Below are 15932 nucleotides of genomic sequence, written 5' to 3'. Positions count from 1 at the left end.
GCTATATTTCTAAGTTGATAAAAACATGATTGAACAAGCTTTGTGGTGTGCTGCTCGAAATTTTAATTACTATCAAACCAAACACCAAGGTTCTTTGCAACAGGCTTAATGTGATTTACTAGGGAACCAGCAGATGGCAGTATTTGATTTGCCATCTGCTGGGACCCGATGACCAGGATTTCTGTTTTGTCTGAGTTCAGCTGGAGGAAATTATTTGACATCCATTTTTTAACTTCACAAAGGGTTGTTAAGTGAACTCAGCATTCCAGGGTCTGTGGATCTGACGGGCAAGTATATTTGTGTGTCATCAGCATAAATATGAAAAGAAATGCCATGTTTATGGATAATATGTCAAGGGGAAGCAGATACAAGGAAAACAAAATGGGTCCTAAGACCGACCCCTGAGGCACACCATATTTAACTGGACAGAACGAGGAGACATAGTTGTTTACAGACACGCAAAACTTCCTATTTGACAGGTAGGATGAAAATCATTCTAGAGCAGTACCAGAGATCCCCACCCAGTGCCTCAGTCTGTCTAACATGATGTTGTGATCAATGGTGTCAAAAGCAGCGCTAAGATCCAGGAGTACAAGGACTGAGCACATACCTTCATCAGCAGACATTAAAAGGTCATTGGTGACTTTAAGCAGAGCAGTCTCAGTGCTGTGGTACTTCCTGAAACCAGACTGAAACTGGTCTAAAATTATGTGGGAGGGAGGGCTCTAAACCAGGTTTCTTTAAAAGTGGGTTCACGCAAGCCGTTTTAAAATAATCAGGGACACAACCAGTAGATAGGGAGCTGTTGAAAACAGAGATCAAATGGGGCCCAACAGAATCTATTACTTTCAGTAAAAATTTTGTAGGTATTACATCAAGTGGGCTGGAGGACACTCTCATTTGTGATACTGTTTTTAAAAGCTCAGACAAGTCGATGGGATAAAACTGGTTAAAACTCTCTTGTTGCTGGTGAGGAACCTCTGAGTAAGACGCCGCGGGGGTAATAGAGGCTCTGATTGACACCACCTTATTGGTAAAATAAGATAAAAACAATTCACATTCATCATTACTTCCAGCTGAGGCACAAGGAGGGGTTGGGTTTACCAGCTGATCCACAGTCTTAAACAGAAACCTGGGATTGTGTGTATGTGTAGTAATGAGTTCAGAAAAATAGTGTGTTCTCGCATCCTTAACCAAGTTATTGTAGTTAATTAATAAATCCTTCAGACTGAGGTAATGGACTTGGAGACTGAATTTTTTCCATCTCCGCTCTGCTTTCCTGGATTCCCTTTTTAGGCTGCTGTCATTTATCCAGGGTTGCTTACTAGCTTTAGACGTAGGCCTAACCTTTAGAGGAGCAGTAATATTTAGTGACGACAAGCAGATATGATTGAAGTGATCGACCAGATTGTTGGTGTTGGAATCAGACAGGTGTTTGCTTTGGCTCTGAAAGAATGTGAACACTTTGAAACACTTTGTTCATTAAAGATGCGAGAACACACGGAGCTTGGTGAGGCGGCATGAGTAACAGGCGAATCGCAGCTAAAAACAATACATCTGTGGTCAGATATGGTTAAGTCCACTAATTCCACAGAGGAAATGCTGACACCCAGGGTAAAAACTAAGTCCAGTGTATGACCACGGTTATGTGTTTGCCCTTTGACATGTTGTTTGAAGTTAAAAGAAGTGGCCATGTTTAAAAAGTCAGTTGCATTAACATTGGTGGGGTCATCAACATGAATATTAAAATCGCCACAAAGAACAATTCTGTCATAATTTAAAACCAGAGTAGATAAAAATTCAGGAAGTTCTGATAAATATCCTCCAGGCGGTTTTGGGGGGCGATAAATTATAACAAATATGATAGGTTGCAGCCCTCCAACTTTAAGAGTGAGAACTTCAAAGGAGTTAAATTCATCACAGCGTACTTGATGACATTTTAAATTTTTCCTATACACGCTCACTAACCCACCACCATGACCACTGACCCTCGGTTGACTAAAACAATCATACTGAGGCGGACACAGTTCAAATAGCTGGCTATAGTCATTCATTTGCAACCAGGATTCAGTTAAAAACATAAAATCTAGATTTGCAGACAAGATAAAATCATTTAAGATAAAAGTCTTACTTGAAAGTGATCTCACATTGAAGAGAGCCATTTTAAATGAGTTTGTTCTGGGTGCTGGAGTTGGTGCAGTTGTCCTAATCCTTAAGAGATTACTATTATTTCTGTGTGGGACGTGCACATTTCGGTTTACTGGTCTATGCGTGATGACGACAGGAATAGAAGTCTGTAGAACAGCGCTGGGAGCAGACGGCTTTACATGCCAGCAGGTGGAGACAGTTGTTTGTGGCAGTGAGGCAGAGATCTGTTCAGTGACCGGTGGTGTGTCCAGGTGTGCTGCATGAATGATTAGTCATTCACGTAAATCATGTGTGGACCGCACCACATGCTGTATGTGCGCAGCTAACATTTCTGAGCCCCGTTTGTTTGGGTGAAGTCCGTCTGTCTTAAAAAGAGACATTCTTTGCCAGAAAATATTAAAATTATCCACATAACACACACGATGAGCCCTGCAGGCGGACTGGAGCCAGTCGTGGAGGCCAAGGAGTCTACTGAAGCGGCCAGCACCACGACCAACTGTGGGAATGGGACCAGAGATAAAACGGACTTTCCACACTGCTTTAAAAAGTTAAGAAGACGGTTAAAGACGGTGCATACAGTTAACAAGGCAATGCAGGTGAATAGGATAAACTAAATAACTAACTAATAACTAACTAAAGCACATCAGTACTTAACTTCCCCAGTGAATGACTTACATTAAGAGTCTTTTTTATCTGAAATGTTATGTTTAAATATCCACATTAGCTTGTTTTGGATAATTTAGAAGAAACCTACAGATGCAAACAGTCAGAGGGACCGAGGCTTAAAACCGACAACATCTAAATGTGTCATTTGGAAGTTTTCTTTCCATTTGAGTAAAAAAAAAAAAGAAATGGCAACAAAACAGACAAAATCTCAAAATTGTCAATCCATGAAAAAAGTGCCTTAAACAATAACTTCATAGTTTTGATAGTAGGTTCCTCAACTAAAGCTATCAATTTTATTAGTTTGTAGTATGCTGATCTAAATATATAGCATAGAAAACATGCACATTTTGTCATAGTGTCCTTTACTGTTGCCTGCTCCTTTGATAAACCTAGTGAATACTTCTGTGGCTTCTGTGTGAACTGATTATTTTGTACTAAAGTAAAAATGTTTAGTATTAAACAAGTGTGAGGGAATTAAAACAAATTGTTAAGAAAGTCAGAGTTGTGTTAACAACATCTAGTGCTTTTTGTTCTGGGGTCCTGGGGATTTAGTGTTTCGGGGGTGGCGGGGATTGACGTTTGGGCTTGATCTGCTGTTGTGTTTTTTCCCCCCAGGTGCTTATTTGTGGTTGGAGTGTAGGTACTATTACATTATTGTGGTTTTTAAACTATTACTTTAAATGGCTCTGTAGTATGAAGCATTTTGTGTTTCATGTATTTATATGATAAGTGCTATATAAATAAAAAAGTGATTAATTTATTTAAAAAAAAAAATTATATTTATGCGAAGTGCCCTTTTTCACTTGAGCCCCTGACCACCAAAATGTCTTTGCACATCCCTGACTACCTCCCCAGCCACACCTGATCTCACTTAAAGCAGCTCTAGTAATGTCAGAGAGTGGCATTGTAATCTTTGCATGGGGACAAGTTACATTTATAAATGACCAACTGCACACGGTTATGTATTAGTGTCTATGCCCAGGTTTGAACATACAAAAATCATGATAGTAGACAGCAACAAAGCCTGTATTCATCTAATATTGTTCTTTTGCAGTGTCACAGTTTGTTAAAATCATCTAAAGTTGCCTTTATTCAGCATGAGTAACAAATTAATGATTGTTTTTAATTTTCAGGAACCTCAGCCTTTATTTCTGGGTTTCTCCCTGTATGGAACCTCAAGATGAACTTGCCTTTGTTTGTCAAACAGAGATGGAAATCACCTTTCCTGAACTCTGCCTTTGCATAACAAATAAAATATATTTGCATGGCTGCAGATTTTTCTCTACTGTTCCTTTCTTGCACCCTACGTGTAATGATGAACTATTAAATAATTATATTTGAACTCACCTTCAGTGCTCCCTCAGAAGAATCAGCTGAATTTAACAGTTTCCCTATGTATTATTAAATTAACATGTCAAACATCTAGCTTTTCTGTTAAAAGCTTTAATTTGAACTTTCTACTGAAGACATAGTCCCAAAGAAAACTTTTGACAGTAAAATCTCTGTATAATGGGTACCCTGTCTCTGGAAGCAGTTGAATTTTCTGAATGCACTAAGAAATGAAATCCATTCACCTCCAACGTATTGGGTTGGCCTTGGGAAACCTCTTTCTATCCTGGTCAGATAAAAACAAAACCATATTCATGGATAGATACCACCAGAGATAAGGTAAATTTATTTCTCATTTTACAAAAGGGCTGTATAATGACATAAGATTTGTAGGTACCTTTATGTTACTCAAAAAAGCAAACGTTATATACAGAAATAAAACTATTTTGCATGATGCAGTGCTGAGGATGAATTTAACAGTCTCACAGCCTGGGGAAAGAAGTGAGAACCTAGGTATTTTGTAATTGGGGTGACCCCATCAAATAAACATGCTCATGACAAAGTGTGACTCTGAAAACACCCTTGCTTCAAAATGCCCTTTGACTACACACAGATGAGACATTTTCCTATGTCTGCCAACACAATGCCTTTTGCATAAGGAATGCAAAAATTCTCTTAGTGGTGAAAATCAAAACACACACAGTCCACATGGCAGGATGATGAGGGAGAGGATCTTGCTGGGTGTCTTGTGTCTCTCAGGTCAGTGAATTATTTCACTATTCATTCATTCATTATTCATTTCAGTGTTTATTATTGTAAAAAACTGAAGAAAATATGAGTTTGAGCCACCTTACATTTGATAAAATTGTGTCGTCCTCAGGGTGGAACATCTCCTCATGCCTCCTCCATCAGTACCACTACGTTTCTGGTCCTATGAACTGGACTGAAGCTCAGACCTACTGCAGAGAGACATACACCTGGCCACCATTGAAAACATTGAAGAAATGAACCAACTTAATGACACAGTTTCATCTTTTGGTGTCACCTCTGATGTCTGGATTGGCCTGTACACTGAAATCAACTGGAGGTGGTCAGACGGCTACACAGGGACAGGAGCTGAATATAGGAACTGGATAATCGATCATCCAGTTTTTTACTATGTGTACAATTACTTCTATGTTTTGAGTGGAAAACAACAGACATGGCAGGCTAATAATTGCTTAGCAGCCTTTCCATTCATCTGTAATAATGGTAAGTACCCAGCACAGCATTATTTCTTCTCCAATAATGATTATTTTGAAGTTCAGTTCATTTCAATTGTCTTAATAAAGCGACAACAGTTTTTTTATTTTATTATTACACTTTTCATATAGAGCAGGTCTAGAACAGACTCTTTGTAATGTTATTTCACCCTTCACTCTCACATTCTGGATTATTTGGTATGTGTAAACCGCTGTCATTTCAATGTTAATATAATTATTTTGAATGAGACACAGATTCCAGTAAAATTCAAATTAACTCAAGTTTAGTAATAATTTCAAGCAAATCGAACAAATGTGTATCTGAACTGGTCCCGGGAGCAGACTCCTCAAACTCCGTATTACATTGGTTCATATATCCTGTCTCGACCCACCTTCACATAATCAATATAAATTTAAATTTAATTATTTAGCTGATGCTTTTATCCAAAGCAATTTACAATTGCCCCTCTGGAGCAACTAGGGGTGCAGTGTCTTTCTCATGGACACATTGGTGGATGTGTCACAGTGGGGAATTAAACCCGGGTCTATCACACCAAAGACCTGTGTATTATTCACTGACTGCACCATCACCACCCATCACCATATTAAAACAATAGTGTCTTTTCTTGATATTAGCTTTATCAAAGAGGAAAGTCTTAAGCCTACTCTTAAATGTGGAGATGATGTCTGCCTCCTGAACCTAAACTGGAACCTGGTTCCACAGGAGAGGGGCCTCACCCTTAGTGGGAGCGCAGTCCTCTGGTGTGGTAATAAGGTATATGAGCTCTATCTCATCATGAGATACGATGTAGCCTGACCATTAAGAGCTTTGTAAGTGAGCAAAATGATTTTAAATTCTTTTCTAGTTTATTCTGAATTTTTCAGGGAGCCAGTGCAGAGAAGCTAATAAAGGAGAAATATAATGTCTTTTCCTGGTTCTTGTCAGAACACCTGCTGCAGCATTCTGGATCAGCTGAGCTCAGTACGTTCATGGACGGTTCCATGTAGGCCCAAAAATGACATCAAAACCCTGTCGTACACGAGAGATGTAAGCGTATTGCTTAGATTATAAACTTACAGTGAATCTACTATTCGGCGATTAGTGACGCTGCGTTGGTGTTTGACAGGTGAGCCTCATAGGTGGGCTGATTAATCAGTGACGATCCGAGTCAGTCAAACGCACTGAGCTATGAAAGTTTTTGTTGGCGCAGCTCTGCAGCTACCAGAATTACGGTGTTTCTGCTGTTGTTCTACATCATTAAACCACGGCTATGCTGCTTGATCATGCGCAGTAGACACTGGTGCCAACAGGAAGTAACCCTGTAGTAGTATTTTATTGGTCCAAAACTGGCTTCACTGCTCTCCATCCAAATCAGCGGGGTGGCTTCGTCCAGTAATATACTGTCTATGGGTGTTTCCTTGCCTGCAAAATCTCATGAATCCACGTATGAAGAGTCTGTGCACTCATGTTTCAACCTTCTCTTCACGCAGAGCAAAGGCCAGAGCAAGTAGGCCTACGTACTTTGTGGTGACATTTTTACATTCAGTAAAATTAAGTACTTAATTATTAAGCCTACCCTACTTGTAGCACATCGCCTCCACAGAAATTATGTATCATAGCAACCACAGTATCTCGAAAAAAACCCACTGCGCCTACAAAACGCACCCTAGTGCTCCCGGCTAGGCGTTTTCAAAAGAGCAGGTGGCGTTTTCAGCTGGTAAAAAATGCTTTGGTGGACACAGGACCTATGTCAACTCAAAAATATTTTTTTCCCAAACTGCAGGAACTCAGCTGCATCCTGAATTTGTTGCTGTGAATAAATCAGTGAGTTGGTCCAGTGCTCAGAGGTACTGCAGGGAGAACTTCATAGACCTGGCCACTGTGAGGAACGACACTGAGAGACAAGAGATCCAGAACTTGGTGCAAAGTCAATACTGGTCATGGATTGGTTTGTTCAGAGATCCTGACATTTACTGGTCTGATGGGAGTGGCTCCTCATTCAGAAACTGGTACACAGGTTCAAACCAAATTGGCTCGATGAGTGTCGCATGTGGTGTTGCTTTGCAGGGATCAGGGAAATGGAAGTTTCTTCCCTGTGAAACTAGATTACCATTTGTCTGCCACAGCATCCCTGGTGAGTGGTTTACTGTGCTTCAGTGGAAGAGAGAGAATAACTGATGTTAAACTGCACTCAGACATGGTGCTCATTTACATGTATAAGTTTGGTATCACAAAGGTAATTCCACAGCATGTTGTTCTTCTCTGTGTCTACACACCAGTAAACAGGCAGGTAGTAAAGCTGAGGATAAAGCTGGAGGACTCCTCTGTGGATCTGAATGACCCTGCTGTGAAAGCTGACATGTTGAAAAAGGTGAGTCTCCAAAATCCACCCTGAGACACTTCACACACCCAGGACAGATTTAAAATAGTTATAAAGAAGTTTGCGTGTCTTTGGCTATTGGCTTGCGCTGTGTTACTCCACAGAGTAGAGAGCAGCAGCCAATGAATACAGAGGAGATATTATCATGATTATCATTAAACTAAATGGCTGGTTTAATCATTGTGTTATCTCAACATGACAAAGAATCACAGGCATACGATTATCCTGTATGTTTTTCCTTGAGTTCATACTGCAATCACAGAATTATTGCCATGTCAGGATCACTGAAAAGATGTCTGGTGATCACAAAACAGTTACTTTGTAAAGCTTTTTATGTCAAGATCAAAAGAAAACTTTGTCTTGGTGACTGTGATGACCCCTCTGCTCCATTAGGTGTCCCTCTCTGGGAGGAGGTTTGTCAACTTCATGTGCCACACGTGGGCAATGTGTGGTTTTGGCGCTATAAAGCGCACCACCTTTCTATGGCTCGCTCTCTGTCATTACGGGTGCAACTGTTGGTGGTTTTCTTGTGTTGCTGCTGACATTTCCACACATCCATACATGCTCACGTGACTTTTTTCTGTTCTTTAATATTATTTTGTAAAATTAAATGGCTACCGTCTTTGTTGCAACCTAATGGTGTATTTACATACAATGCGAAGCGAGTATTTTGCACTGCATGATTGCATGCAAAGTAAATGCAAAGATGCTAAAAGAATGCGCAAAATTGTGAGTAAAAACGTTATCACCATTCAGAAAACAAGCAATTCAAAGGTTGTGTGCTTGTCATGTGGACAGACCTGACAAATCATTAATTCAAATGTTAAACAAGTTGGCATCATAATGTAGTTATTTCAGCATCATCTTGATCTGTATTGCAATTAAATCACAGCAAAATGTTTATTTTTATACCGCTGTTGTGACTGAATATTAAAGATTGTGTTTATTAGCAATTTCCAATGAGCAATTTAGCAATTTCTCACCCCCAGTTTGTAACGCATTGGGGAGCCGCTTACTGCCAAAGTTCAACGCATTGGAGAATGCTCAGTACCATCATTTATGAAAGCTAAATGTATGTGTATTTAACAGAAAGTCTACGTAAGGAGGTTGTTGGGGTGGACGGATGGGCCAGAAACCAAACTTTCACCCAGGAAACCAGTGTTTGTTTCCTATGTGAAACAAAAAGTCAACATTGAATATTTCATTGAAGTTTTGTAGGTAAGTAAATTGCACAAGTTACGCAAGTAACGTTACTTAATTTATCTAAGTACATCACATATTCATTTTAGATTCAGATTCATTCTTTATTGTCCCCAATGGATGAAATTTGTTTTCACAGTCTGTACAAAGAGCGCCTTCAACATGAATTCTACACACAAACTACACATAGTACACATTTACAGACAATATACACATATCTACACATATAACACAGGAGTGACATCATTAACTTGTCTGTGAGATTAACGCTCTTATAGCGCAGGGTACAAAACGTTTTCCAAAGCGTGCCTTTTTGTATAGCAGCTGTCTGTATCTACGGCCAGATGGGAGTAGAATGAATCATGAGTTGAGAGGGTGGCTGGGATTTTGTACTATGGTAGTTGCTCTGTGAGCAGTGGCAGTATTAATGAGGGCTGGCATGTTGGGAGTGGGAAGACCTAATATTTTGGAGGAAGTGTTAGTGATTTTAAGAAACTTATTCCTATTGGTGAGAGAGAGCATGGTGATATTGCAGGTAGCACAGTACAGGAGTATGGGTTCAATGATACTACGGTACAGGAGAAGCAGGAGGTGTGGTTTGACTGATAGAGTCCTGAGATTAAAAAGGACATAAAGTCTTTGTTGACAGCGTCTGTGGATGTATGTGATGTGGTGATCAAAACTCAGTTTTTTGTCCATAGTGATGCCAAGGTACCTGAGGCTACCAACAATTTCTATCATCTGTTTATGGAGATGGGGCAGTGAGGGGTGGAGAGTTTGCAGCGTGTGTCCAGGATGAGTTCCTTTATCTTGGTGATGTTGAGGAAACCATGACATTTTCCTAAACCTAACCAATTTGTTTTGTTGCCTAAACCCAGAGATGGGGACTCGTGTTTGAGACTCGGCCTTGAGTCCGACTTAAGTCGCACTCAAAATTGCCAAAAAGTTGAGTGTGGAATGGTGGACACCGCCATTTTAGCTACGTCGTGGAAGCGGCCAACAACACAACGTCTTTTGCTAGTTTTGTACACTATTTCATCACTAAATTCACTTCTGAGAAGTTTTGAGGCGAGAAATCAACTGTGTAGATGTCGAATATTGATATTGATATGTTTTACGAAAAGTGATGGTGGATCAAAAATTAGCTTGAACCTTTTTGGAGTTGAGGAGCTCTGCAAGTGATGGCGGGGGAAGCAACCAGCGACAGGAGCTAGCGAGGCAGGCCGGCTGTCCTCGCACAGGGCCCTTTGCTCCTGCAGTCATACAGATCACTGCAGTCAATGCAGCAGAGACTCCACAGCTGTAAAATAAATGTAAATGTTCGTACCACTGTTATTCCGTCATTACATTTGAGTAAATTCAATTAAATGAAGAGACTCATGATGTAAAGAAAATTCTTGGCTTGTGAAACTGAAAAAATAAATTAATAACAATATACCAAAGCAAATTACTTGTAAGTTTGAACTTGGCAATAAACCCGATTCTGAGCATTTTATTTTGGGTGATAAAGCCTGGCTGTTATTTTGGAGCTCTGCAGGCGGCCTCTGTGGTGGGGGGAATGGTCAATCTTGTGATAGTAATTTTCGGTTAGAGCACAGCAGCAGTGTTTGAGACAACATTACCCTGTCGAAATGAACACACTAAGCAAGTAAGTACGCAGTTTACTGCATGTTAGTATACTCAAGGAAGTACCCGAATTGAGACTCAACAGAGTTCAGACTTGACTTCATGACAAGGTCTATTTTTAGGAAACGTCTGATGAGCTTGCTGTTATTCCCCTCCCTGCGTTACCTATAACCTGCCTACGTAACACTTAGTATCTGCTGTGTGCAGCCACATGTGAGAGAGGACAACAAACACCGGCAGCTGCTGTGCCATAAACTTTGGCTTTAAAACTTCATACAACAAGACCCAAACAAAGAAGCGCTGAACACAAAATAGGTTAGTAACCTGAGGTTAGTAAACATGTTTAGCTCAGCATTGGCCATCTAATGTTAGCTTGCTTCTTGCTTTAGCTACGACCTACCAGAGGTTAACTCTGACTGTCATTCGTTATGAAAAGATTAATGTTTGTTTATTTTTCAAACTTGTGGTGGTCGATTAATGTAATCATTAACGTCCTGCTGGCTGCTATCACTTTGGCTGCAAACAGGTTACAGGTTTATTGTTGATCATGTGACATTAGTTAACTTATCACTTTACACTGGGGTTGAGAGTCTGGGGGATGTGTTGACTTACAGTAGTTTATAAGCTGTCATTAGTTGTAGACATATTAGGATACATGAATGTGCTCTGTAAGTGAAAAACAGGTTACTGGTTTATTGTTGATTATCTTATGTTATTTAGTCAATGTTACACTGGTTTGAGAGTCTGCGGTTGGTGCTGACTTACAGTAGTTAATAAGCTGTCATCAATTGCATTGCATATTACATGGTTGTGCTCTGTCAGTGAAAAACAGGTTACAGCTATGCAGTTTTATAAGCAGCCTGGATTGAACGCAGCAGTGATACAACATTCATTATAACCACGAGTGACTTGAGACTTGATTTGGACTGTAGCTCAAAGACTTGTGAGCAACTGTGCCTAAACCTTACTAAACTGTGACATTTCACAATGTTAACAACTAGTCTTTATTATTGCTAACTTGTCGAAAAAAAAAACTACAAAAAACAACACTCAAGGAGTACCCAGGGCATTAAAAAGCAATGCCAAGGGGTCTTGAGCCATATGTGATGAGTTGGGACTGAGAATGTGCTGCGATGTCATGTCACAGCAATAAGAGCTAGGCTGTAGCATGACAAAAATAAAAAGCTTTGTATGTTTCAAAATGGCTGCCATTTGTGTTTCCCAGCTCCAGAACAGGCTGAAGGAGAAAGGAGTGAGTGGAGTCACCCTGAAGTGGAGACAGCAGACTGATGGGAAAGTCTTCCACAAGGAGGACAAGACTGAGCTCTAAAACTAAAATATAACTGTACTTCTGTTTCTCTGTAATCCTTGTAATCTTTATCTGCTAATACACACAGTACACTATTATCACTGTACTGAGTGCTTAACCAGAACCGTGAATACATCCCGTAGACTGTCATAGAAGAGTTTTGTCCCCCATCATCAATATTACTGAGTGAAGTGTGTTAATGACATTAAAATTTCTTCAAAATAAGATATATGTATGAGATGTGGCTTTGGCTTCAAGTTGACAGTTTGTGAACCAGTCTGATAAAACCTGTTAGGTCCGCCAATAATACAGACACAGAAAAACTAGGACTATGAGACATTAGGCCTGCACCACAGCAGGCACAGTTTATGTTTATTTATCCAAGGGAAGGCAATGTACAGGTAAACGGGAGTAAGCAGTCCAGGAAATCATAAATCCACATGGGTAGCAAAATTGAAACTCAAAGGGTATCAAAAACAATAGTCCAAAACATGAAGGCTAAAATGTTATAAAATGTTGCTGACCATTTGTGTTTCCCAGCTCCAGGACAAGCTAAGGGGAAAAGGAGTGGAGTGGAGTCACCCTGAAGTGGAGAGAGCAGCCTGATGGGGAAAGTCTTCCACAAGGAGGACAAGACTGATCTCTAAAATTTAAATCCAATTGTTTCCAGTTAAATTTTGTTGTTTTTGTTTGTTTGTTTACATATTTTAATGGTTGTATTATGCCTTAGTGAAGTTTTATGTGTAAAAGTGAATAAATGTAAGTTATGTAATGATTAATGGGAGGAGATTGTTTGCCATAATGTCATCCAGCCATGGAGTGACCTTAATTCCCAGATATGTTATTCCAGATGGCCGTTATGCAAATTGTCATCCCTGCCAGGTGGACAGATTTTGATAGTGTCATTGCCTCAGACTTTGACCATTTTATTTTGTATCCCGATACACCAGAAAAAGAGTAAATCAAGGTGATTATTTTTATAATATTTTTATTTATTGAGAACAGACATAATTTTTGAGATAAAAAGCTTTACAGCAATCGTTAAGTAATCATTTTGCAAATCACTGTTGTGGTGGCAGCCCGGCTGACGGTGAGTGTCCTGGTTTTTTCTCCTTTTATCAGTTATTCTGCCTTTTCCTTGGTTTTCTGTTCCCTGCCTGCCTCCCTGTGTTTTCTCCCCTGTGTGCTCTCTCTCTCTCTGCTCCTGAGCCCAGCCAACTACCTGCACCTCATCAGCCACCTCGTCAGCCTGCCACACCTGCCAGTAATCACCTCATGCCTGCCTGCATTTCAACCCCGGTTCTCCACACCATCCTCGTCGTTGCTCCACACCCGGTGCCACCTCTGTGTTCAGGCTTTTCATGTTTCTTGTTTTTTCACATTTTCCCTGTGCTTTGTCGCCGCCACCTCTAACCCTGTCTCTCTGTCTGTTTCCCTCCCAGGTACACTCACCCTCGTCCTCTGTTCAGTCGACTGGGCTCATCCACTGGCCCTCTCCTCCTCAGACTACCCCCACGGCGTCCTCCCTGTTCCCCCACCGCTCCTCGCTTCCTCGGCCCCAGTGTTCCCCGGCTCCCTGGCCCCCTGTCTTCCTGGTTCCCCGTGCCTGTGTTTCCCCAACATCCAACTCTCCCTCCACTCCAGTCCCTCTACCCCTTTATCCCTCAATAAACCTCCTTCCCTCAGAGTGCTGCTTTTGGGTCCTCTCTGTCCCCACACCACACAACCCTATAACAATCACAAGCATTCAGTTCCATTTTTTGTATGTATGACATTATGTTGTTAAAATAGCTACATACTAAATTAATTAATCTCCTGACAAACAAATTCCTCCTTTGTTCCATTTTCTCCAACATGTGACACAATAAACCTTTTATAATTAACTTTTCATTTTACATTACCTGAAGCATTTATTACACATTTATTTTCCCGTAGTCATAGTGTGGATCATGTGTGAGACCTGGTGCCCAGAGAGCTGCAGAGACCTAGAGAAGCATTCTCAGTGTGCTGGACATCTGTATCTGTTGGGGACTGAAGTGGAAAGGCCTTCTCTCCTTCTGTTTACTTTTACATTAAGTTTTAAATATTGTCCACATTTGCATTTCATGGCCTTTTAAATGATATATGAATTATGGTTCACATTGCAATAAATTCTATATGTATTTACACTACTTTGTCATCACAACTGACTGAAAATGTAAGATTTCACCTTCTGTCAATTCAAAGGACACCCCAATGTTTCACATTATATGTTGAAAAGTAATTATGCATTGTATTTCTGTGTGTGCAGGAGTATTTTCACTCTACATTATACTTAAATAGTATAATACTTTAATAGAGCCTTACACCCAGTACCCGAGCCCGAATAGTTTTTCAAGAGTGCCTTCTTTGCTGCTCTGATATAAGTCTAGTTTAAACACAGAACAAGTAATATGAATCCAACTAGGTGGTATCATTAATTGTGACATTGCAAAATCAAATGCACCTGTGGTAAATAGGTGCACCATAGTGTGGCTTACATGTATCCATGTATACATGTGCAATACTGACAAGACCTTCTCAGAGGTCACAATAAATGACACCTCCTATGGGGCTTCAAAGCTATTCAGTGTGTGCAGGTAGTTCTTTGTTTTTCGTAACAGAGCGTAAGTTCTCATTGAATGTCACATTTGTCTCTTTAAGAAATGTCCAAATAAAACCAGTATATACCATCAGCTTTTCATATTTTTTTTTAAATTTATGAAAAATGTTAACCTATAATAACATCTTAACAATTTAATATACAGCTGTTAACTATCATATTTTGTTATGTTTATATCACACTATTTCCAATTAACATAGGAAACTGATCAATGAAGAGTGTGATGATTAATTTAAAAAAAAAATATTCTTAATACACAAGAAATGAAAATGAAATCATCAATATTAAAATGTTACAAATTGCAGAACCTATGTATAGGAACCCAGTGTAATAATTTGAAATTGGTAGTGTTCAGTTGTTGTGGAGTAAAAACAAAAGGCACACAAATGGTGTAAGGTGCGGGAGCTGGCAGAGCCACACTGGAAGCTGGGACTTCTGTAGAGCTGGACATCGGTGCTTCACATCATCAGTGATGCTGCCATCAGCTCATCTGAAACCTATAAAGACAACAATGGTAGATAGTTACTGTCAGTACACACAAAAGCTTCTTCCCAACTGCCATAAATCTACTTAACTCTGAGATTGCCTCAGCATGATATCCTCTCTGGCATGTAACAGTAATTATGGTGGCAATGCGCAATACACTGTTTACTGTTTACTCATATGTGAAATATTAATCTTGCTGCTGGACACCACTTGAACAGTCAAGTTAGCTCTTATTGTAAATGTATTATTTTGCCCTTATTTTATATTTACTGTTGAACTGGTACTACTTGGCATTTTTTGACAATTGCACCTTTGGTCACAAAAGTAACCTTTGTAACAAAATAACAAAAAAGGGCTAGAATCCTAAATGTAAGCTGGTTAAATATACGTGCAGAGCCTTGACAAACTCAGAAGTGGCTATCATACAGCTAATTTCTCTCCATAACTAATCTAACTTTACCCAACTCAGGAAAATCGCCCTGGCTATAACCTGACTAACCAACCAGACAACCAGCCCCAGCAACGACATCAACCACCGCAGCTCCCCCCTCAACTCTCTGCCTTAAACATCCTTTCTGTGCCCAAATACCTTATAGGCAAGTCCTGCCACTCTGCAAAATAAGGTTTAAAAAGTGTTTTTCCCGACTGGTTATACTTCTACCACGCATGCTTCACTACTACCACACAAGCCCAGTAGAAGTAAAACAGACCCTTACGTCAATGGAACACGATTGGCTGAAATATGTTTCCCCATACACTGTAAACTGGAATAAGTAAGCAGTACTCAAAAAGACTGAGGCAATCAGTTGCCACAATTCTTTGGAGTTTATAAAATCAAAAGTTTCCAGAGCCTAAATTTTTGGTGTTTGGGTTACATGTACTTTTTGATTACTGTTTGACAAAAT

The 15932-nt window shown here is 39.9% G+C and overlaps 1 long non-coding RNA gene across 1 annotated transcript; it reads left to right on the top strand.

Moving 5' to 3' along the window:
* Positions 1-10556: 10556 nt before the first annotated feature.
* On the top strand, positions 10557-13057 carry LOC123965185. The gene is made up of 3 exons (XR_006823645.1): positions 10557-10613; positions 10714-10906; positions 11817-13057. It is a non-coding gene; the product is annotated as an uncharacterized LOC123965185 (long non-coding RNA).
* The last annotated feature ends 2875 nt before the right edge of the window (positions 13058-15932 follow it).

Source organism: Micropterus dolomieu, unplaced genomic scaffold (assembly GCF_021292245.1).
Source record: "Micropterus dolomieu isolate WLL.071019.BEF.003 ecotype Adirondacks unplaced genomic scaffold, ASM2129224v1 contig_8821, whole genome shotgun sequence".
Taxonomy (NCBI): Eukaryota; Metazoa; Chordata; class Actinopteri; order Centrarchiformes; family Centrarchidae; genus Micropterus; species Micropterus dolomieu.
This window is presented reverse-complemented; position numbering and strand designations above follow the sequence as displayed.